The following is a 10,945-nucleotide window of genomic DNA, read 5'->3' on the forward strand; positions in this document are numbered from 1 at the left end:
GGATTTTGCACTTGGCTTGATTTGAAAGTTAGGGTTTTGGAAAGTGACTCGGAAATGACCTATTAAACATTAGACATCTTAAATGTTCATTTTCTTTTTGTTTTAAAGACGCGTATAAACTCTTTTATTGTACGACTTGAAATGGAAAGACGCAATACTCTTCATAAGCCAAAGTTATTCGAATAGACCTTTTTACCGATAAGGCAGCCATATTTAATTAATTGCATTTAACGAGTATTATGGGGTGCTCAGGGGGCATGAGCACGATCCGATATACTCGCATCGAAATATCAATACTGAAAGTTACGTGCTCTTTTCGGGCCAATTATTCTAGAAAAAGATTGTACTACGAAAAAAAGATCGTTGTGCCGTGTTTGGATGTAATCATGATCGCCTTTTTCCCGAGAAATATACATTGAAGTTCTCGTTTTGCTCGAAAAGCGCGAGTAAATATTGATGCCCCCTGGGCATCCCATAATACTCTTTAAATCTAAAAATTCAATATGGCCGCCGTATATGTAAAAAGGTCTATTTGGGCCTTAGCAAACACTCCCGATAAAAATATACCTATTTATCAATAATCCAAACTTGAAATAATTTAAAGTAAAAAAATAAACATACAGTAAATTTGCCAAATTTCGTATGAAAACTTTACCACTGGGTTTGGCACATGAAAAATTTGGTGTATGAATCAAGCAAAGCCTTGGAAAACTAATAAGAATTTACACCCTTTTGGGGAATTCACTGGAGAGGGACTCGCGCATCGAAACAATCGCGCCAGAAAAAACGGTTCTCGTTCGAATTTATTGTATAACTTTTCACACATTAATTCCTATGCTTTCGTAAATATTAAAGCAATCTGAGTATTAGGAAATAGCAAAAGCGCGAGGCTCTTTGTTCTGTTCCTTGCACCATGGTTAAAAAGCAGCGGCAATTTTCATCTTGAGCCTTTCATCAGAATTTTGCAAGATTGAGTGAGAAAATACCGTCAAGTCACGCCCCCCAGTTGCTGTCTCAAGACAATAAAATATCGGCAATAATGGTATACACACCTACGAAGTAAGCATGAAAGCGAGGCCTCAGGGCTACGTGGCAATTAAATTGTATAAAGTGGCAGAAGCGCACCCTACAACTACAACAAAAAATAGTTCTCCCAAATGCTGCGCTGCTAACCTTTGTAATAATCGTCCCGATGATAGGGAAGACTTGACGGTTCAGTATTTGCGAAGGATCCTTGCCGAAGTGTAATTACTCCACTGTCCACTTTCCAACGTATGTTCATTTACTATAACTTTTCCAGGAATATTTTTAACCTCTAAATCACAAACGGATATCAGAGAGAATTAGAATTAGTAGTTTAATCCTACGTGTAAGTCCAAAAGATGTTGCACTTTTTCATAGCCGGTATTAAATGATAGCGGTTTTATTTATTTGTCCCGAAAGGTACTAAAGGTATCTTGAAAGGATATCAATTCCCGGTTGTACTGCCAGACAGGACTTGAATTTTTTACTTGACTTTAACCTTCAAAAAGCTGCAAAAGTTGTTTTTAAATAGTGAAAAAAGGAAATTGAAATAATTATTAAAGTTTAGATTCTCCACAAGTCAAACTCGCTGAGTTATTAGTCTGAAAGTGGTCAATTTGTACATTTTATCCTATCTCACTCTTTTTTATAACTCTCCCTCGATCATTCCCTATTAACTAAACATCAGGTAGAGTTACTTTTACCAGTTATCCTGAAGATTGTCAACTTGTCACTGGAATCCCGTCATTTTCCGTCTTCTTTGAAAACTGCTGTTCTATCTCCACTACTTAAGAAAGCCAACTTAGATCATGAAGTTCTTGCAAACTACAGACCAATTTCAAACCTCAAGGTGATCTCAAAAATTATTGAAAAGGTCGTCGCAGTACGTCTTCAAAAATATTTAGAAGCTAACCAGCTAAATGAGCCGCTACAATCTGCCTGTAAACCTTTCGACAGTTGTGAAACCGCCCTTGTGCGCGTTCATAATTTTGGTTGCTATTGATAAACGTCAATGTGTCATGCTTCTACTGTTAGACCTGTCTGCTGCCTTGGACACTGTGAATCACGATATCCTCCTTACAAGATTGCACTCTAAATACTCTATCTCTGGCACAGCTCTTGAATGGTTTCGCTTCTACCTTACTAATCGCTCGCAATTTGAGTTAATCGAAGGGTGTAGAAGTGTAGAAGGGTGCAGCACCACTGGCCGACATTCTACGATTCCATGAAATGCAATTTCACTTTTACGCCAATGACACTTAATTGTATATTTCTTTCTCTGCAAACAACGACATCGAAATAACCAACAGTATCACTTTGATTAATTTTGAGGAATGCCTGTCCGGCATTAATAAGTGGATGTCTTTCAACAGACTAAAACTAAACAAAGACAAGACCCAGCTTCTCTACTTATTCTCAAAAAATAATCCACAACAATCTCTACCCCCTCTTTGCTTTGGAACTGACATAATCAAGCCCTCTCCACATGCAAGAAATATTGGCGCTATCTTAGATAGCACTATGTCAATGCTTCCCCATGTAAACAATGTTTGTACATCTGCCTTTTATCATCTTTGCACCATTTCGCGCAAAAGGAAATACTTATCAACGCAAACTACTGAAATTCTTATACACGCCTTTGTAACTTCCAAATTCGATAACTGCAATTCTCTACTATATAATGTCCCTAAATACGTCATCAAAAACCTTCAATCGGCTCAGAATGCAGCTGCCAGACTGATTATATGGTCTAGGAAGTGTTAATTATCACATCATTCCTATCCCCCTCAATCTTCACTGGCTACCTGTTTCTGAACGAATTAAATTCAAGATTCTACTACTTACCTTCAAAGCTCTCCATCAGCAATCTCCAACCTACATTCAAGACCTTATCACCCGCTACTCACCTTCTAGATCGCTTCGGTCATCCTCTACGCTCAGTCTGAATCCTGTTAGCTTTAACCTTAAGACCTATGGATCTAGAGCATTCTCTGTCTCAGCCCCCGAACTTTGGAACAATCTACCTGACGACATACGCTTATGCGAGAATCTAAGTCTTTTTAAGCATAAACTTAAAACCTACCTTTTTAAAAACTTTTACTTTAGTCATTAGGAAGATTTATTTGATTTTATATGTGTTTTATTTAAATTTATATTTATTTTAATCAATTTTTAATTCTAATTTTTTCATTTTGTTAAGCGCCTAGATCTATTACTGGATAGGCGCTATAAAAAGGTCCTTATTATTATTATTATTATTATTATTATTATTATTATTATTATTATTATTATTATTGTTATTGTTGAATTTCTGAGTATGGTGTGTAGCGATGTCGAGATCGAACCAGTACTTCAAGACATCTCCGGCGAACATTTAAACAGAGGATCTAACAAAGCTCAGGATGCGAGGTTAGATATCCACGCGCGTGGTTTCTGGGAGCGACATCGTTCAGCATTCTTCGATGTGAGGGTCTGTCACCCTAATGCTGTATCGTATAGGGACCTAGAGCCACAACAAATCTATCGTATCCATGAGAACGAGAAAAAGCGTCTCTACTCAGAGAGAGTCCTGGACATCGAGCATGGAACATTTACACCCTTGGTCTTCACCACAACTGGCGGAATGGGAAAGGAGTGCTTGAAGTATCATAGCCGTTTAGCACAGCTGATTGCCATCAAAAAAGGGGAGCAGTATGCCAAAACCATCTCATGGATCAGAACCAGAACCTCATTCGCACTCTTGAGATCTGCGTTGGTTTGTCTTCGAGGCTCTAGGACCAGAAGAGTGCCATGTGACATTAAGAATGTTGATATCGACGTCGAAGTTGCTGAAGGAGCCATTAAATCGGACTATTGATGTGTTTCCTTACTTCATATATATCTTTTTATTTCATTATTATTATTACTATTTTTTTTTTGTTTTTTAGCAGTTGAAAGAAACTTTTGAATTTTAGAAGTTGACAGTTTTTTTTTATTGAAATGAAATGTTTTTTAATTCGAAAAAATTTTTCTTAGTTTTAATTAACTTTTTTTTAAGCTAAATTAAGTGCTTTTTAAATCGACAGAAATTGTAAATAGTGTTTTTGCATGAATAGTTTTTCCTTTTTTTTAAGCGAATTAATTGTAAATAGGATTTTAATAGTTTTTTAATAAAATTGTCTATGTTATTGTTATTATTACTATTATTATTATTATTATTGTTGTTATTATTATAACCCAAATTCTTTTATTGATAACGAGGCTAACTATAAAATCCTATTTACGATTAAATTCCACTTAAAAAGACTATTCAGTCAAGGCACTATTTACAATTCCTTTCGATTAAAAAATGACACTAAATTTCGATTTAAAAAAATTCATTCCATTAAAAATATATTTAATAATTATTCCTCGAGCCGGAATGGGCTCTTAGTCAATAGTCCATGAGGCCGAAGGCCAGAACGCAGCATTGATAATAGACCACTAGCTGGCTTCCACTTAATGTTTATATTTAATATACTTGTATTCTGGGTAGAACGTATTTTGTAGGGCGCTCAATGCATTTAATTGAAGAGCATTCACTATTAATAATCAGAGGAGTTCAGGCTTCAGGAGTAATCATTGATCGTTTATTGCGACAGTGCTGTTTCGTATGGTCCGAAATTGTAGGAACACACTCATCAGGCAACTTCAACGATCACCCCCCCTCCCAACCAGTCCTTATATCAAGGTCTGGATCCGGCACTGGTAGCCTGGATCCTAGCCTGGTAGCCCTTGCCTGCGTGGCAGACTTTTCACATCCGTTTACATTTAACACTTCATTTACCTCTTTAAAAAATGATGCTCTCTCTCGATGGAAACCAAATCTGGCGGTCTCTGTGTTCTGGTGATGTCAGTGATCATGGAGAGTTGCTTATCGGCCATACAGATTTCCTCTCGCGGACAATAGATCGCCGCGAACACGTCAAGGTAAGGGTATAAGTTGCTGTGCATAGCAGCCAGAGGTTCGAGTTTTAGTTGGAATACAAAACAGATGTTTCACTGTAGACCCATGCATGCGTATTAGAATTTTAATTCCAATACACGCATGGGTCTACAGTGAAACAACTGTTTTAACTGAATTTCAAGCCAGAGTTTTTAAACTCTGGCTTGAAATTCAGTTAGTTATTACGCTATTTTAATCAATAATATCCTTTGCGCGTAAATCAATTAAAAGGGAAGTACAGCTACTTCCGCTTTTGATTATCTTAGAAACAAAAACGAAAGTAATTGAAGGGACGCTTCAGTTAGCTGATGCTGATCTGCATATCACAAGAAACGCACGTGAAACAGAAAGTGAGAACCCGGAGAGGAGGGAATTTGATTATCAGAGTCTTCCGGGGGGTGGGGAATTTGATCCCCATGCGTTAGGGGTGGGCAATTTGAACTGCACCCTCGATTTCATGTGAAATCTCTGGGTGCTTTGCACGTGGTGAACTATCATGGGGGACGGGGTGTTAGAGGATTTTCGTGGAAAAGATTCTGCCTTTGTGGCCAATTGGTTACGAGGAAAGGACTTAAACAAGCTTTGTGCCGTATTTGAAAGTATTTAAATTTTTATACAACTACAAGAGAAATTTCTGTAATTTGATTGGCTTAGAGCAGTGGTATTTAAGCTTAATTTGAAATACCTACATGTGAAAATTACAAACCTTTTGCGGGTAGTAGTAAAAACAAATAACAGCATGATTTGTACGTGATATTTGGCATAAACACCACTTGTGATATTTCAAAATTGTTTCAAATTTCACTCGCCTAACGGCTCGTGAAATTACTGAAAAATTACTCGTGGTATTTATGCCAAATATCACAACAAATAATGCTATTACCTATACTAATATTTTTATTATTGGATTCAGGCTTTGAATATATGAGTAATAAAATACCTAATGAAATACCAAAATACCTATATCGGCGATTCAATACAACAATAAAACGCTCAACGGAGGTCAACCGCATGTATTTTTTACAGCTGATTTCAGTGCTGTGTATACACCCTGATTTTTAGACATGATTCGACCGTCATGATTCGACCGAGAGGTTACCAAGCAGTACAGTATTTTACCTTGATTATCCTACAGGAATCAAAGCACAGAATCTGAAAGTTACTTTAATGATAGCTCGAATGTTTCTATTGTAATTCAGAAAAAGTGGATCGTGATCCATAATTTGTTCCCCTTTTTAGACAACAGCCTCTCATACAAGTCACGCAATCTAATCGCAATACATGTTATCGGGCGTGTGCACGTCTCGATCGATAAGTTTTTCGGCTCTTTTCTCAACTTTTTTTGGACTTCTACTTTGAACTTTAAAGAAATATCATATTTTACCCTTTTTCAATAAAAACAAATGTTGCTTTCTTTTATGTCTGGTTTTCTTTATTTGCGCTCACTAGGGTCATAGGTCGAGGACCGAACATTGTGATATTTTTCAATGGTCGACAAAACAACTTTCAAACTCTCAAGCAAATTCTTTCACAACGGCAGACCGATCAATTTATCTGTTGATTTCTTCTGCAAAACGTCAGGTTTTCCTGTTATTTTTAAACCATGCAGAAGCTAAGTAAGGACGAAAAACTACCAACTTGAAGAAATACAAATTTTCCTCCTTGTTAACAAAATTTGCATCACTGTCACATGTGAATTGCGGGTGGTATTCACCAACGGCAAAATACCGAAACCTTGTCACATGGAAGAACTGACTAAACGATAAATCATCGGACTAATTCGCTTTTCGCCGTATTGATAATATTTCGTCCATTATGAAATCGCCTACAGAAATACATTCGAACTCGGCAATCGAACTCCAGGTATCACATGTTATCATAATTTCTGCATCATGTCGCCCCTTTCCAGGCAACACAGCTTTGCTCTTCAGGTAAAACGCATTTGTCCGGATTCTAGCTTCGTTACACTTTATGTCCTTTAGTGCTAAGCTTTCCTTGCCAGCCAGGTTTTTCCCTCACTGTTTCGGATCGCACGGCAGAACTCTCAATTATTTTTGCAACCGTTTACGTACTGCGAAGCGATAGGTCATGTGATTAGTGTCGAATCATGACAGGTCGAATCATGACCGTCGAATCATGTCTGAAAATCCGGGTGTATACATAGCAATGAAATCAGCTGTAAAATTAATAAAGTGAGCGACGATGCATGTCAGTGGAATGGTCATGATGTAGTAATCTCAATAGGTGGGATTTGTTTTTATATAGAAAGCTTTGTATGTTGCATGACACACGAAGAAAAGCTGAACATTCAGTGACCTTGTTGCAGCGATTTCCGCCGCTTTGCGCAAGACTTTTGTTCGTAGTAAATAGGCTAACAGTGTTTCTCAGTTTTTGCTATATTGAATGCGAATTATTTGCTGTATTTATGAAGATTTTGTTCGACAACTGAAGGCGTTTCTGCCGTCCTTCTGTCATTTATGTGCCTGTGAAATGTCCCCGGGGTGGGGGCATTTGATCATCTGAATGGACCCTAGTGTGGGGCATTTAAACGGCGTTTTGGCCCTGGTATGGGGGGGGGAGGGGATTTGAACAATAATTTTCAAAAAAGTCAAATGCCCTGGAGGTTGCCCGGCGGATGTTGAAGCTTCGATTTGACCAATACATTATAAAAAGCCTGGAAAAAGCTTTGTTTTGATTCAGAAGTCGATCACTTGGTAACCGAGCGTTCTCTTCGAATCCTGGGGCGCGGGCGCTGAGCGCTTGGAGTCAGGGCGGATAAATGTTGGGCGGTGAAACGAGCGCTCCGCTCTTCATTTAATGTGTGATGCGGAGTAGGACTGGCACGAGCGCTCTTTCCGCGCTTCCGGTGCGCTTGAAGGCCGGCGAAATTTTCCTTTTTGCAAACCGGAAATCCTATTTTCTTTCTGTAATTTCAGGCTACAGTGTTAAATAGATAAATTTGTTTGATAGCTATATCAATAAACAGTTTCATATGTTGTGTTTGCATGCCTATAAGTCAAACTTGTTGGTCGTATAATGCCAAAATTTGAGTTTAATTTGAAAGTGTTGAATACCTCCTCCTTCCACTAAATATCACCTAATCGTCTTTCGCCGTTTCGTTTTCAAAAGATTAACACTTCTTAACCTAAGTTTTTACTTATGTTAAACGGGGATAAATTTTATATAACATGAAAAAAATTAGATTGATATATTTTGATATAGTGGCGTTGTACTGCTTCAAACTTTGCTTCTCGGGTGCAAAGCGCCATGGTTATTCGCGCAATGAGTCGCAAATCCGGCAACCGCTTGTACATAAAATTTATTGAGGTTAGTTGTAAGGTTTTTTCTCCGTTTTTCTCTCTAAAACAAAACAAGGTAAACAGTAAAAACTGAGGGGAAACTAATTTTGAAGTTTCGAAGAACCAGAAAGACATATGAGATGTTTTTTTCAAAATTAAAAAGAAGGATGGGGTTATTGAAATTAGCAAAATTTCACCTTGCACGAGCTGCACGCATTTATAAAACACACGTCATCTAGTTATCAAACACGATCTGCTGTCTTTTGGTTTTGCCAGATGACATGAATGAGATTTTCCCTCGTGTTTTAGGGCTTGTTTACATGGAGTGGGGGACCCCGGTCTAGTGGGGTAGGTTTCTTTTGTTTTGTGTTCCCCAGAGCGTGAAAACAAAAGAAACCAACCCACTAGACCGGGGTCCCCCACTCCATGTAAACAGGCCCTTAGACAATACTTAGTTCTTTTTGTTTTGAAATAACATCGACATTGGCGAGTAGGAGAACGAAAATATAATTCAGTGGTAGAGTCACGGAAGTAATAAGAGAAACCCTTTGAAAGAGATGTTTGTCTACGCCAACGAAACCTCCCGCAAAAAATAGCAGCGTTTGCCTCTCGGGGACAGCGTACTAGCACAAAGGAACGAGGAAGAAGCGCAAGAAAACAAATCAAGCCGCCATAATTCAGTGACAGCGGCAGTGTCTAATGGACAAACCACATCGCACGCCCTGATCGAAGTCGAAAACAATCGACATTTCTAAGCCGGAGTCCCAGTCCAGAGTAAACTTACTAACTTACTGGGACAAAAATATGACCACTGCATCACACCTTTTTGTTCGGACGCGCTCGTTTCACCGCCCAACCTTTATCCGCCCTGCTTGGAGTATTCTATTAAAAAGTAACTTGGTGGGAATCACTTTGTTGGTTGCTAGGAAATGTGGGCTATTGACCAATCGTAGAGCCATTATTTATGGCTAAAGCAGAACAATAATATTCTTTAAATTTCCATTTGGGTGGTGATTCATGTAAACCCGACTTTTGCAAAATCTTTTGTTCTCTGCACGATTTGCATGTGCACCTCGTAAATTTGCATACACTGCACGTGCAGTTCGTGCCGAGAACAAAAGAAGTACTTAAAATCATCAACCGAACCAGAAAAGCAGCAAACCTTGAAACAGAACAGAAGAATTTTGTTTGTATTGAGTAAAAGTCTGAGTAAAAAGGATACCTTTTATTTTAAATTAGTACGGAGCCACAGAAGCCGCTACATCGAACACAAATCGAGCTCCCAAAGGATATTTAATACACATTTATTCCGGACGAGATTACTTCTAGTTAATTTTCAAAGTGTGGCATTCAATGTTTTAATAGATCATTTTCTTGGCTAGGATGAGTTAAATCATGAATTGCCCATATACATCAAAGAAAAATATTGTTTACGCTCTCCGCTGTTTCAAACGGTATCGTCTCTCGTTCTTGATTTTATATGGACATTTTACTTCTTCCTTTCTGAATTGCAAGAACTCCAAAAAACACTGTCTGCAACGAGAAACAAAAAAACAATAGGTTCGATAACAACAACTTTACCGTGCATCACGCTTTTTGTACATTTCTTCCAATCACTGTACGATTACGACGTAAACATTCCTAATTTCTGGTTTTATGGAGGGAGTAAACAAAAAACAACAATTTTCTTTTTCTTTTTGAGAGCTCAGATACAGTCCTATAGAATTCAACTACTGAAAAAATCGCAAAATTTGACAATTGATTAAAAGAGTCAGAATAAGAACGACGAATTATGAATCAGGGCAAATTTAGTTTTTGGGTGACGTTTCTTCTGCCTTTGCCGATGCTTACGCCGGGATCGAATCAGACTCTCTTGTGTATGGTGTGATTTTGGCGCGTGACTTATGTCACGCACAATGCAATCTAAAAGACCCCCAGGAGCGGGCACCCTATACTTCCTTATTGGGATATGGTCACAGCCCAGTTTTGTTTCTACCCAGGGGTTGTTAGTAGAATACTCCATCGACTCCATCGACTTCTGAATTTGGCTACAACATTTCATCAAAAATGCGGCGAAATCATATCTCGGGCTTGATTTGCTCATGCCCACTAGCTAGTAGTTAGCAAATGTAAATCGCAGTAGCGTATTCGTGTGGACAAGTAAATTCGTGTTGACGCAAATATCGATCAAGTATGCAGTTTCAGCTTCTGATCCGGATTCATGTCTAGTGGACGTGGTTTAAAGCTATTATCCGGGACGAAACAAACCGAGCATAACAAAAGAGTTCTGTTGTTCACATCGTTATCTGTCCACTCGAAAAAATAATTTTGGTCTAATCATCTACATATTATAGTTGCTGGCTAAGAATTTCTTCTTGTTTTACTGAAAGTACTTAGTTTAACAGGCGCTACTTGGGAGGGGTGGGAAGGGAGTTGTTCTAACGGGATAAAGTGCATCAAACCTCCTGAATATTTCATATAATTTCAGACGTTTAAAAAATGAAATATTTTCAATATATTTTGTTCTTGGTGAGATTAATACAGCTGTATTGGCGTATTTTCGTTTAATGACAAAATCTCCTTTCCTTTTATTTTGGGCTATCTCTATTGCACCTGCATCTTTGAGGTAAACTTTTTTGGGTATTTTTGCGACAGGCCC

At 38.1% G+C, this 10,945-nt stretch overlaps 1 pseudogene; it reads left to right on the top strand.

Annotated features, from left to right (window-relative positions):
• Positions 1 to 2,382: 2,382 nt before the first annotated feature.
• On the top strand, positions 2,383 to 3,136 carry LOC140931624 (uncharacterized; annotated as a pseudogene).
• Positions 3,137 to 10,945: the final 7,809 nt, after the last annotated feature.

This window comes from Porites lutea, chromosome 3 (genome assembly GCF_958299795.1).
Source record: "Porites lutea chromosome 3, jaPorLute2.1, whole genome shotgun sequence".
NCBI lineage: Eukaryota > Metazoa > Cnidaria > Anthozoa > Scleractinia > Poritidae > Porites > Porites lutea.